Source organism: Bos indicus, chromosome 14 (genome assembly GCF_029378745.1).
Source record: "Bos indicus isolate NIAB-ARS_2022 breed Sahiwal x Tharparkar chromosome 14, NIAB-ARS_B.indTharparkar_mat_pri_1.0, whole genome shotgun sequence".
Taxonomy (NCBI): Eukaryota; Metazoa; Chordata; class Mammalia; order Artiodactyla; family Bovidae; genus Bos; species Bos indicus.
In genome coordinates, this window is record NC_091773.1 from 34,018,476 (window position 1) to 34,029,680 (window position 11,205).

The 11,205-nt window shown below is 43.1% G+C and overlaps 1 long non-coding RNA gene across 1 annotated transcript; it reads left to right on the top strand.

Moving 5' to 3' along the window:
- The first annotated feature begins 1,275 nt into the window (after window positions 1–1,275).
- Window positions 1,276–2,941, top strand: LOC139186808 (uncharacterized). The gene is made up of 2 exons (XR_011570415.1): window positions 1,276–1,565; window positions 2,340–2,941. It is a non-coding gene; the product is annotated as an uncharacterized lncRNA (long non-coding RNA).
- Window positions 2,942–11,205: the final 8,264 nt, after the last annotated feature.

The window sequence follows — 11,205 nt, forward strand, 5'->3', positions numbered from 1 at the left end:
CTTAGGCTCCTCCCAAACTTGCCCAGAGTAGCCAGGAATCCTTGTTTGCTGAGTCACCAGCAAGCACCTTTCCAGGGCAGGTAGCCTAACGAGGAATGCCTGCAAATCCCACTCCTTCTCAGACCCACTTGCCCAGTCCAGGGAAACCACTCCCTGGCAGGGAACAGTGGCTTCTGTCTGCCCTGAGCCACAGAATAAGGTCAGTGGCTGCACATTTTCAGTGGACTCTTGATGACTAAGTTTCCTCTTCTGGGACAAGGATAGTTAAGACTTGCAGAAAGCCAGTGTTTGCTTCTAATATTATTCAATTTTAGTATTATATGCCTATTAAACTTCCAAATTCAAAAACAGTCTTCTCCAAGACTTCTGAGGCAGTCCAGTGGTTAAGACTCCGTGCTCCACTACAGAGGGCACGGGTTTCATCCCTGGTCGAGGAACTAAGGCCCCACATGCTGCAGGGCGACGAAAAGAGAAAAAACAAAAAGTTTTCTCCAATATTCCTTATTTTATTTCTGCAAACACATTTAGAGTTCTGAGAAAAGAAAAAATTTTTTTCATAAAACTTGGTAACATCCTGCAATTCAGGAATTATTGAGCATCTTTGAGGGGCTTCCCTGGTGGCTCAGATAGTAAAGAATCTATCTGCAATGCGGGAGACCTGAGTTCAATCCCTAGGTTGGGAAGATCCCCTGGAGAAGGGAATGGCTTCCCACCCCAGTATTCTTGTCTGGAGAATCCCATGGAGCATCTTTAAAAGGCCGATTCAGTGACTGATCTTTCAACCCTCTTAAGTAACCAAATCTAAGGATAATGCCAGTTTGTGTTCATTTGTGGAATTAATGATCCTACATGAACCAGATTCCCTAAATATTTAATAACGTTCTCAGACTATGTACCCACACACCCCGGGGTACCACAGGGAACCCACAGAACTTTTTCAATTTTTGAGAGACACTTGGCGTCCACCAGACATGACACAACCTGCTACCCTAAGGCAGGTCACAGTCTCAACATCAGATAGCTTCATTCCTTTCAATGGCATCATGTCTTTGCAAAACTATGTTTTTGGAAGTTGTCTTGATAAAAAGCAAGTACATACACACAAAAATGAGTGTGAAACATAAAGTGGAAGTGCCCATCTGACCCCAAGTTTTAAAAAATCAAGCAGAGCCCCGCAGACATACATTTTATTACTACTTGTGCTGAGGGTTTTTTTTTTTTAATAAAAATATAAATTTTTCTTTCAATTTATGTGTGTATTTTTTTTTCAAATAGGACAGCAAGGAGATCAAACCAGTCAATCCTAAAGGAAATCAACCCTGAATATTCAATGAAGGACTGATGTGGAAGTTGAAGCTCCACTACTTTGGCCACCTGATGTGAAGAGCCAACTCAGTAGAAAAGACCCTGATGCTGGGAAGGATTGAAGGCAGAGGAAAAGGGCACGACAGAGGATGAGATGGCTGGGTGGCATCACTGATCCAACAATCATGGGTTTGAGCAAGCTCCAGGAGATGGTGAAGGACAGGGAGGCCTGGCATGCTGCAGTCCATGGTGTCGCAAAGGTCAGACTGAACGACTGAACAACAGTTGCTTGGGCCTAATTACTTATTGAATGGAACTGGGACACCATGGGCACTGTGAACTGTGAAGGTTTGGGAAACTCAGTCCTATGAGTTTGCCCTTGAAATATCAGTTTTAGGTATCATATGTTTTATTTTACAATATGCATGTGGTAGTATGCCTGCTGCTGCTGCTAAGTCGCTTCAGTCGTGTCCGACTCTGTGCGACCCCATAGACCGCAGCCCACCAGCCTCCCCCGTCCCTGGGATTCTCCAGGCAAGAACACTGGAGTGGGTTGCCATTGCCTTCTCCAATGCATGAAAGTGAAAAGTGAAAGTGAAGTCGCTCAGTCATGTCCGACTCCCAGCGACCCCATGGACTGCGGCCCACCAGGCCCCTCCGTCCGTGGGATTTTCCAGGCGAGAGTACTGGAGTGGGGTGCCATTGCCTTCTCCGGGTAGTATGCCTAACACATTACATTGTGGGTGCAAATTTTTCTACATAAATAGGTACAGGACTTCAGCAGTTTTATGTGTTTTTATGCTTCACCCTGATTATCAAGAGTTGACTAATGACTGAATGTTATGTGTGCCCCAAAATTCATATGTTAAAGCCCTGACCCCAGTGTATTTGAAGGTATGTTTGCCTTTGGGGAGGTAATTAAGTTTAGATGAGGTCTTGAGAGTGGGGTCCCCATGATGAGATTAGCACCCTTATAAAAAGAGGAAGAGTTTGCGCTCCTCTCCTCCACCTCCACACCCTCTGCTCTGCCACAGGAGGACACAGGAAGAAAGCAGTGGTCTGCAAGCCAGGAAGAGCGCTCTCACCAGAAACCAAACACCTTGATGGACGTGATCTCAGATTTCACAGCTTCCAGAACTGTAAGAAAATAAATGACCGCTGTAATAAGCCAGCCAGTCTGTGGTATTTTGTCACGGCAGCCTGAACGGACAGACATAACATTCTAAAGGAACATAAGAAGAAAGTCACAAGAATATGTACAGAGTGGGTCATTGTGAGAGGAAGAATGATTGCAAATCAAAGGGACTCCTTTTTCCAAACTAAGTCAATATTCCCTGTACCTAGATGGAGGGAAAACAACAAGTGAACCTGATGGAATTTACCAAGACATCATCCAAGGAGTGATAGGAAGGTGGCAGGGAGCCAGAGCTGGGCGACACCTTTCCAAGCTCTGTGGGCAGAGGTCAAGCCTGTTTTGTTCACAACTGGATTCCAGTGCTTAGCATAGCCCCTGACACATAGTATACACCAAGAAATACCTGCTAAATGAATGACTCTAGCTGGGAGGTTCACAGGCGTATAAAAAGTAAATGCTTTTAAGTAGAAGATAATACTATTAAACATCATTTGAGAGCTATTTTGTGATTTGTTCTTATTGGTATGTATTTCTTTTTTTTTTTTTAATTGTTTGGCCACACAGCAAGTGAGATCTTACTTATTTCCCTAATCAGGGGTTGAACCCTGCCCCCTGCACTGGCATAGAGTATTAACCACTGGGCTGCCAGGGAAGACCCTGGTACGTATTTCTGATAACACTCATACTGTTCTGTTTTCAAGGTGTGGTTTGTGACAGTTACCACAGACTCAGCTTGGTTACCTGGTCCCCTCTACAACCTCCCCAATCAGAAGCAGGATCAAAGTCATCAGAGTTTGGGAACTGCTGATCTAATGGGTTTCTAAATAGTTTAAGTTCCATTTAGACAATTTCGATATGTCATCCAGGATTTATGTAAACTCTGTGCTTCTAGTTCATACAAATCATTAAGAAATTGATGCCTTTTGGCAGAGCTTCATAAACACCTGGGAAATCTTTTTTAAGTAACTCATTTTTATTATGAATAAAATGTTCGCTCATAATGGAAAATCTGGAAAATACAGATAAACAATAATGAAAAAACAATCAATCAAAGATGACCACTGCTAACTTTTTGGAATATACTTCTTAAGCAATTATAAGCAGATATAAAATTTCATTCTTATAAAATTAGAATCTTCTTATATATAGTATGCAGTAAACTAAGTTTTTTTTCACAAGTCAGTATTTCTTGAACATTTTCCTATGTCAACACATATTCTTCCATAGCATCATTTTGATGGCTCCAAAGTATTTCTTTATATGTGCTGTGCTGTGCTTAGTCACTCAGTCATGTCTGCCTCTTTGTAACCCCAGGGACTATAGCCCCCCAGCCTCCTCTGTCCATGGGGATTCTCCAGCTAAGAATAATGGAGTGGGTTGCCATTCCCTTCTCCAGGGGAATTTCCCAATCCAGGAATCGAACTGGGGTCTCCTGCATCACAGGCAGATTCTTTACCAGCTGAGCTACCCGGGAAGCCCCCATTCCTTATTATATAATAACTCCTAAATGTATTTTTTATCCCCGAAGTTCTCAATCCTACCTGCATATTAGAATTACTGCCCAAGCCCTGCCTCAGAACAATTAATTATGAATCTGGGGAAGGGGTCCAGCCACCAGTATTTTTTTAAGCTTCCCAAGAGATTCTAATATAACGGCAGGATTAAAAAAACAATGATTAATTAAACATTCAGAATTTTTCCAATTTTATGCTTGGACATCAATAAGCACCTTATAGCTAAATCTTTGTCACATTCATAATTATTTCCTTCAAACATCTAAAATGTTTAACATCTGCTAACAGCAAAACTTAAAGACTATTACTGACCAGCTCCTAAACATAGGTATAGAGGTGTTCACTGCAAAACTCTTTCAAATTTTCTCTATATTTAAGTGTTCAAACTAAAATGCTGAGGGGAAATTCCTTGGTGGTTCAGTGGCTAAGACTTCATGCTTCCACTGCTGAGGGCCCAGTTTCCACCCCTGGTTGGAGATCTAAAATTTCACAAGTCCCCTGGACATGGCCAAAAAAAAAAAAACGTTGAGGGAAAAATAACATTTAGGGTTTTCCAGTAAGCAGCCTGAGGTGACCTTTAAAAATGGTGTGCTATTCACTTGATCCAGAAAACCCCACAAAATCATGCAAATCAAGAGGTTCAAATCTTCCTGTTCACTTTAACATTCAGGAAACTGCCCAGGCCACTAAGGGTATGCATAACTGAAAAGCCACCACGTATCTGCAGGATGGCTTCCCAGGGTGTTCAGTGGTAAAGAATCAGCCTGCCAATACAGGAAACACAAGCGATGTGGGTTCAATCTCTGGATCAGGAAGATCCCCCTGCAGGAGCAAATGGCAACCCATTCCAGTATTCTTGTCTGGAGAATTCCGTGGGCAGAGAAGCCTAGTGGGCTACAGTCCATGGGGTCACAAAGAGTCAGACACTACCGAACGACTGAGCACACACACACACACATCTGAAGGATGTCACTTTAAAGAAGCAGTGTGTGCCTTTCCACTGTTACAATGGTGGAGTTGGTGGGTGTGCACTGGCCCAACAGTGGGGCTGGACACAGGGCCAGTGGCCTACAAAGAGAGTTGACTTTGTACTGCACATGGTCAAAAATGCAGACAGTGATGCTGAACTTAAGGGCTTAGGTGTAGACTCTCTGGTCATGGAGCACATCCTTGTGAACCAAGCCCCCAAGGGGAGGCTCAGGACTTATAGAGCTCATTGTCAACCCTTACGTGAGCGCTCCCTGCCACATGGAGACGATCCTCACTGAAAAAGAACAGATTATTCCTAAACTGGAAGGGGAGGTTGCACAGAAGAAAAAGATATCCCAGAAGAAACTGAAGTATATAAACATGGCCAAGGAATATTATGCCACAAAAAAAAAAAATAAATAAATAAATGCAAAGAAAAGTAAAAGAAAAAAATAATATTTAGAAGTTTCTTAATTAGTTAAAAAAACATACAAATAATGGTAAATGTTATCCCAATACTAAGTAACTGGACCTCTAATTCTCTACAACAAAATTTTTAAAATCACAAACATGTTCTTTCTTTTTTTCTTTAAACTGTTCATTTTGTACTGGGGTATAGCCGATTAACAAAGTTGTGACAGTTTCAGGTAAACAACAAAGGGACTCAGCCAAGCACGCGCATGTACACAGTCTCCCCCAAACTCCCCTCCCATCCAGGCTACCCCGTAACACTGAGCAGAGTTCCATGGCCATACAGTGGGTCCTTGTTGTTATTCATTTTAAACATAGCAGTGTGCACAGGCAACCATAATTTCTTTCTCTAGGACTATGAATCTCTTTCTGTTTTGTTAGTAAGTTTGTCCGTATCATTTCTTTTTAGATTCCACATGTAAGGGATGTCATATGCTATTTCTCCTTCTCTGACTGACTTCACTCAGTATGACAGTATCTAGGTCCATCCATCTTGCTGCAAATGGCTTTATTTCATTCTTTTTAATGGCTGAGTAATATTCAGCCATGTATACACACACACACATACACACACACACACACATATATCACATCTTCTTTATCCATTCCTCTGTTGATGGACATTTAGGTTACTTCCATGTCTTGGCTTAAAATGGCAAACATGCTCTTGACATCACACTTGCAGAATTAGCATCTCCACAGGGGACAGAAAGCCCAAAACGATAGCAAATTCTTCAGGGGAAGGAGCGGTTTTTGCAACTTTGAAGCATTCACCAGAAAAAATGCTAAGTGGGAAAGTTCAGTCTGTGGATGGTTGCCTCAGAACTCTGCAGATTAATCCTATCATCCTATCATCCAAGGAACCCACCACCCCAGCTCAGTAGACAGAAGATCCATGGTGAACTGTAATCACAGATCTTGCACAGACAACAGTCCACAGGCCAAATGAAATGCAATTAACAGCTGTATAATGAAGGCAGTTTCAAAGTCAGGAAGGTTTTCCTAGAAGAGGTTGGTTTGAGCCTGGCCACTTGCACCCTCCCTAAGACCTGCTCCCTCTGTCACCTAAACAAGTGCCCAACATTAGCAGTGAACACTGAAGACAAAGATGTTCCAGGTCATTTCTAACAAAAACAAACAGTTCAGTACTTCCCTGGTGGTCCAGTGGTTAAGAATCTGCCTGCCAATGCAGAGGACATAGGTTCAGTCCCTGGTCTGGGAAGATTCCACATGTCATGAAGAAACTAAGCCTGTGCACCACAACTGCTGAACCTGTGCTCTAGAGTCCGTGCTCCACGAAAAGAGAATCCACCCTAGTGAGAAGCCCGAGTGCTGCAACTAGACAGCAGCCCCGGCTCTCAGCATCTAGAGAAAGCCCACTCACAGCAGCAAACACCCAGTATAGCCAAAAATCAATTAATTAATTTTTTACAAAAAAGAAAGAAACAGGAGTTCAAGTTTAACATCAGACACAGTGGAATTCAAGTCAAAAGTTGGTCACACTTTATCTTGACAAAAATATTACCCACATAGAAGATAGAATCATCATCCTACACCTTTAAAAAAAATTCAAGTGTATGGCATCTGATGGGCTTCCCTGGTGGCTCAGCAGTAAAGAATTTGCCTGCCGATGCAAGAGACACAGTTTCGACCCCTGGATTGGGAAGATCCCCTGGAAAAAGAAATGGCACTCCACTCCAGTATTCTTGGCTAGAAAATCCCATGGACAGAGGAGTCTGTCGGGCTACAGTTTATGGTGTTTGCAAAGAGCCGGACATGACTGAGCAACTAGACAACAACATGGCATTCAAAGGAAAAAAAGCAAAATTGTTAGAAACATACAGGAAAGTTAGGAGTCCCACTACCTCACAGGGGCCATCTGTGGCCCCCAAATGGAATTTTTTTCATCCTATGTCTATGACTTTGCTTATTATATAAACAGCTAAACTAAGAGAACTTTGTCTTTTATAATTAGGATTCTTAATGCCAGGAGAAATATCAATAACCTCAGATATGCAGATGACACCACCCTTATGGCAGAAAGTGAAGAGGAACTAAAAAGTCTCTTGATGAAAGTGAAAGAGGAGAGTGAAAAAGATGGCTTAAAGCTCAACATTCAGAAAACGAAGATCATGGCATCTGGTCCCATCACTTCATGGGAAATAGATGGGGAAACAGTGGAAACAGTGTCAGACTTTATTTTGGGGGGCTCCAAAATCACTGCAGATGGTGACTGCAGCCATGAGATTAAAAGATGCTTACTCCTTGGAAGGAAAGTTATGACCAATTTAGATAGCATATTGAAAAGCAGAGACATTACTTTGCCAGCAAAGGTCCGTCTAGTCAAGGCTATGGTTTTTCCAGTGGTCATGTATGGATGTGAGAGTTGGATTGTGAAGAAAGCTGAGCACTGAGGAATTGATGCTTTTGAACTGTGGTGTTGGAGAAGACTCTTGAGAGTCCCTTGGCCTGCAAGGAGATCCAACCAGTCCATTCTGAAGGAGATTAGTCCTAGGTGTTCATTGGAAGGATTGATGCTGAAGCTGAAACTCCAGTACTTTGGCCACCTGATGTGAAGAGTTGACTCATTGGAAAAGACCCTGATGCTGGGAGGGATTGGAGGCAGGAGGAGAAGGGGATGACAGAGGATGAGATGGCTGGATGGCATCATTGACTCGATGGACATGAGTTTGGGTGAACTCTGGGAGTTGGTGATGGACACGGAGGCCTGGCGTGCTGCGATTCATGGGGTCACAAAGAGTCGGACACAACTGAGCAACTGAACTGAACTGAATGTCCAATATGTACAAAACTTAGGCAACTGCATTCTTAGAGGACTATCTTAAAGGAAAGTAGTTTTGTCATAAGTTTATAAGGGTCACAGGACTATCAAGTTTGAACCATATTTACCAAATCTACTCACGCTTTGACAAGATGGAGATACAAAATACTGTACTCTCTTAACAGATTCAAGGGCTTCCCTTGTGGCTCAGTGGTAAAGTAGCTGCCTGCCAATGCAGGAGACATGGGTTTGATCCCTGGGTCAGGAAGACCCCCCAGAATAGGAAATGACAACCCACTCCAGTATTCTTGCCTGGGAAATCCCATGGACAGAGGAGCCTGGCAGGCTATATAGTCTATGGGGTGGAAAAGAGTCAGACACAACTTAGCAACTAAACAACAACAGATTGAAAGAAGAGGAAGGAAGAAGGGAGGGAGGAGGAAAAAGAAGACAGGAAGGGAGAAAGGAAAGAAATGAAATAAATCTTCACTGAGTAGCCAGTAATACTCTAGGTGCCTTCACAAGCCTTAGTTCAAAGCTACATACCCTTTAAGTCAGGAATAGTCTCCCTGACATTACTCACCAGCAGGGCTGGATTCTTTTTAAAGCCTTAAAGCTTTGAACATGAATTAATTTGTCCCCTAAATCCAGGTCTCTCTTAAACAAATGATGTTAATGCCCAAAGTGGGGTTATGAGATCAAGATCTGTGTGCAGAGTTAAATTCCTCCCCCTGCCTCCATTCCAAAATAGATGTCCAAGTAGCTAGCCTTCAAATCTGCTTAAAGGGAGACTTTCCCTCTAACTTTCTATTTCCTGTGTGTGGGACTAGACAGCAGAACAGACACCAAACACCCACTGAAAGTCTGCTGAGTGGTAACAGAGCAGAAATCTTAGGAACTTTCATTGCATACATTGTGTATTTCTATCTTCCTAGTTTGTATCCAGTTCAGTTCAGTCACTCAGTCGTGTCTGATTCTTTGCGACCCCATGAATCGCAGCACACCAGGCCTCCCTGTCCATCACCAACTCCCGGAGTTCACTCAGACTCTCGTCCATCGAGTCAGTGATGCCATCCAGCCACCTCATCCTCTGTCATCCCCTTCTCCTCCTGCCTCCAATCCCTCCTAGCATCAGGGTCTTTTCCAATGAGTCAACTCTTCATATTAGGTGGCCAAAGTATTGGAGTTTCAGCTTCAGCATCAATCCTTCCAATGAACACCTAGGACTAATCTCCTTTAGGATGGACTGGTTGGATCTCCTTGCAGTCCAAGGGACTCTCAAGAGTCTTCTCCAACACCACAGTTCAAAAGCATCAATTCTTCGGCGCTCAGCTTTCTTCACAGTCCAACTCTCACATCTATACATGACCACGGGAAAAACCATAGCCTTGACTAGACGGACTTTTGCTGGTCTCTGCTTTGCAATATGCTATCTAAGTTGGTCATAACTTTCCTTCCAAGGAGTAAGCGTCTTTTTATTTCATGGCTGCAATCACCATCTGCAGTGATTTTGGAGCCCCCCAAAATAAAGTCTGACACTGTTTCCACTGTTTCCCCATCTATTTCCCATGAAGTGATGGGACCAGATGCCATGATCTTCGTTTTCTGAATGTTGAGTTTTAAGCCAACTTGTTCACTCTCCACTTTCATTTTCATCAAGAGGCTTTTTAGTTCCTCTTCACTTTCTGCCATAAGGGTGGTGTCATCTGCATATCTGAGGTTATTGATATTTCTCCCAGCAATCTTGATTCCAGCTTGTGCTTCTTCCAGCCCAGGATTTCTCATAATGTACTCTGCATAGAAGTTAAATAAGCAGGGTGACAATATACAGCCTTGATGTACTCCTTTTCCTACTTGGAACCAGTCTGTTGTTCCATGTCCAGTTCTAACTGTTGCTTCCTGACCTGCATATAGGTTTCTCAAGAGGCAGGTCAGGTGGTCTGGTATTCCCATCTCTTTCAGAATTTTCCACAGTTTATTGTGATCTGCACAGTCAAAGGCTTTGGCGTAGTCAATAAAGCAGAAATAGATGTTTTCTGGAACTCTCTTGCTTTTTCGATGATCCAGCAGATGTTACCAATTTGATCTCTGGTTCCGCTGCCTTTTCTAAAACCAACTTGAACATCTGGAAGTTCACGGTTCATGTACTGCTGAAGCCTGGCTTGGAGAATTTTGAGCATTACTTTGCTAGTGTGTGAGATGAGTGCAATTATGCAGTAGTTTGAGCATTCTTTGGCATTGCCTTTCTTTGGGATTGGAATGAAAACTGACTTTTTCCAGTCCTGTGGCCACTGCTGAGTTTTCCAAATTTGCTGGCATATTGAGTGCAGCACTTTCACAGCATCATCTTTCAGGATTTGAAGTAGCTCAACTGGAATTCCATCACCTCCACTAGCTTTGTTCGTAGTGATGCTTTCTAAGGCCCACTTAACTTCACATTCCAGGATGTCTGGCTCTAGGTGAGTGATCACACCATCATGATTATCTGGGTTGTGAAGCTCTTTTTTGTACAGTTCTTCTGTGTATTCTTGCCACCTCTTCTTAATATCTTCTGCTTCTGTTAGGTCCATACCATTTCTGTCCTTTATCGAGGCTATCTTTGCATGAAATGTTCCCTTGGTATCTCTAATTTTCTTGTATCCAGTTAGAATTAGTTAAAGGAACTAGAAATGTTGGCCTTTTGAAACAGGTGGACATGACTGATACCTTTTGGTGTTTGAGAGACTGAGATGCTGAAGAGAGATTAGCTCTGGTCTGTGCACATCCAGTTAAGAAGGAAATGGCAACCCACTCCAGTATTCTTGCCTGGAGAATCCCGGGGACAGAGGAGCCTGGCGGGCTACAGACCACAGGGTTGCAGAGGCAGATACGACTGAAGTGACTTAGCACACATGCATGCACACACATGCACATCCAGAGGACAGGCTAGGATGTGGAGGTGGCAGTGAAGCTTCTAGCCTTTAGGATGCTCCCACAACAGGATGGGCTGCCTGGTGAGATGGTGTGTATGCCCCCCAGGGAAATATTCC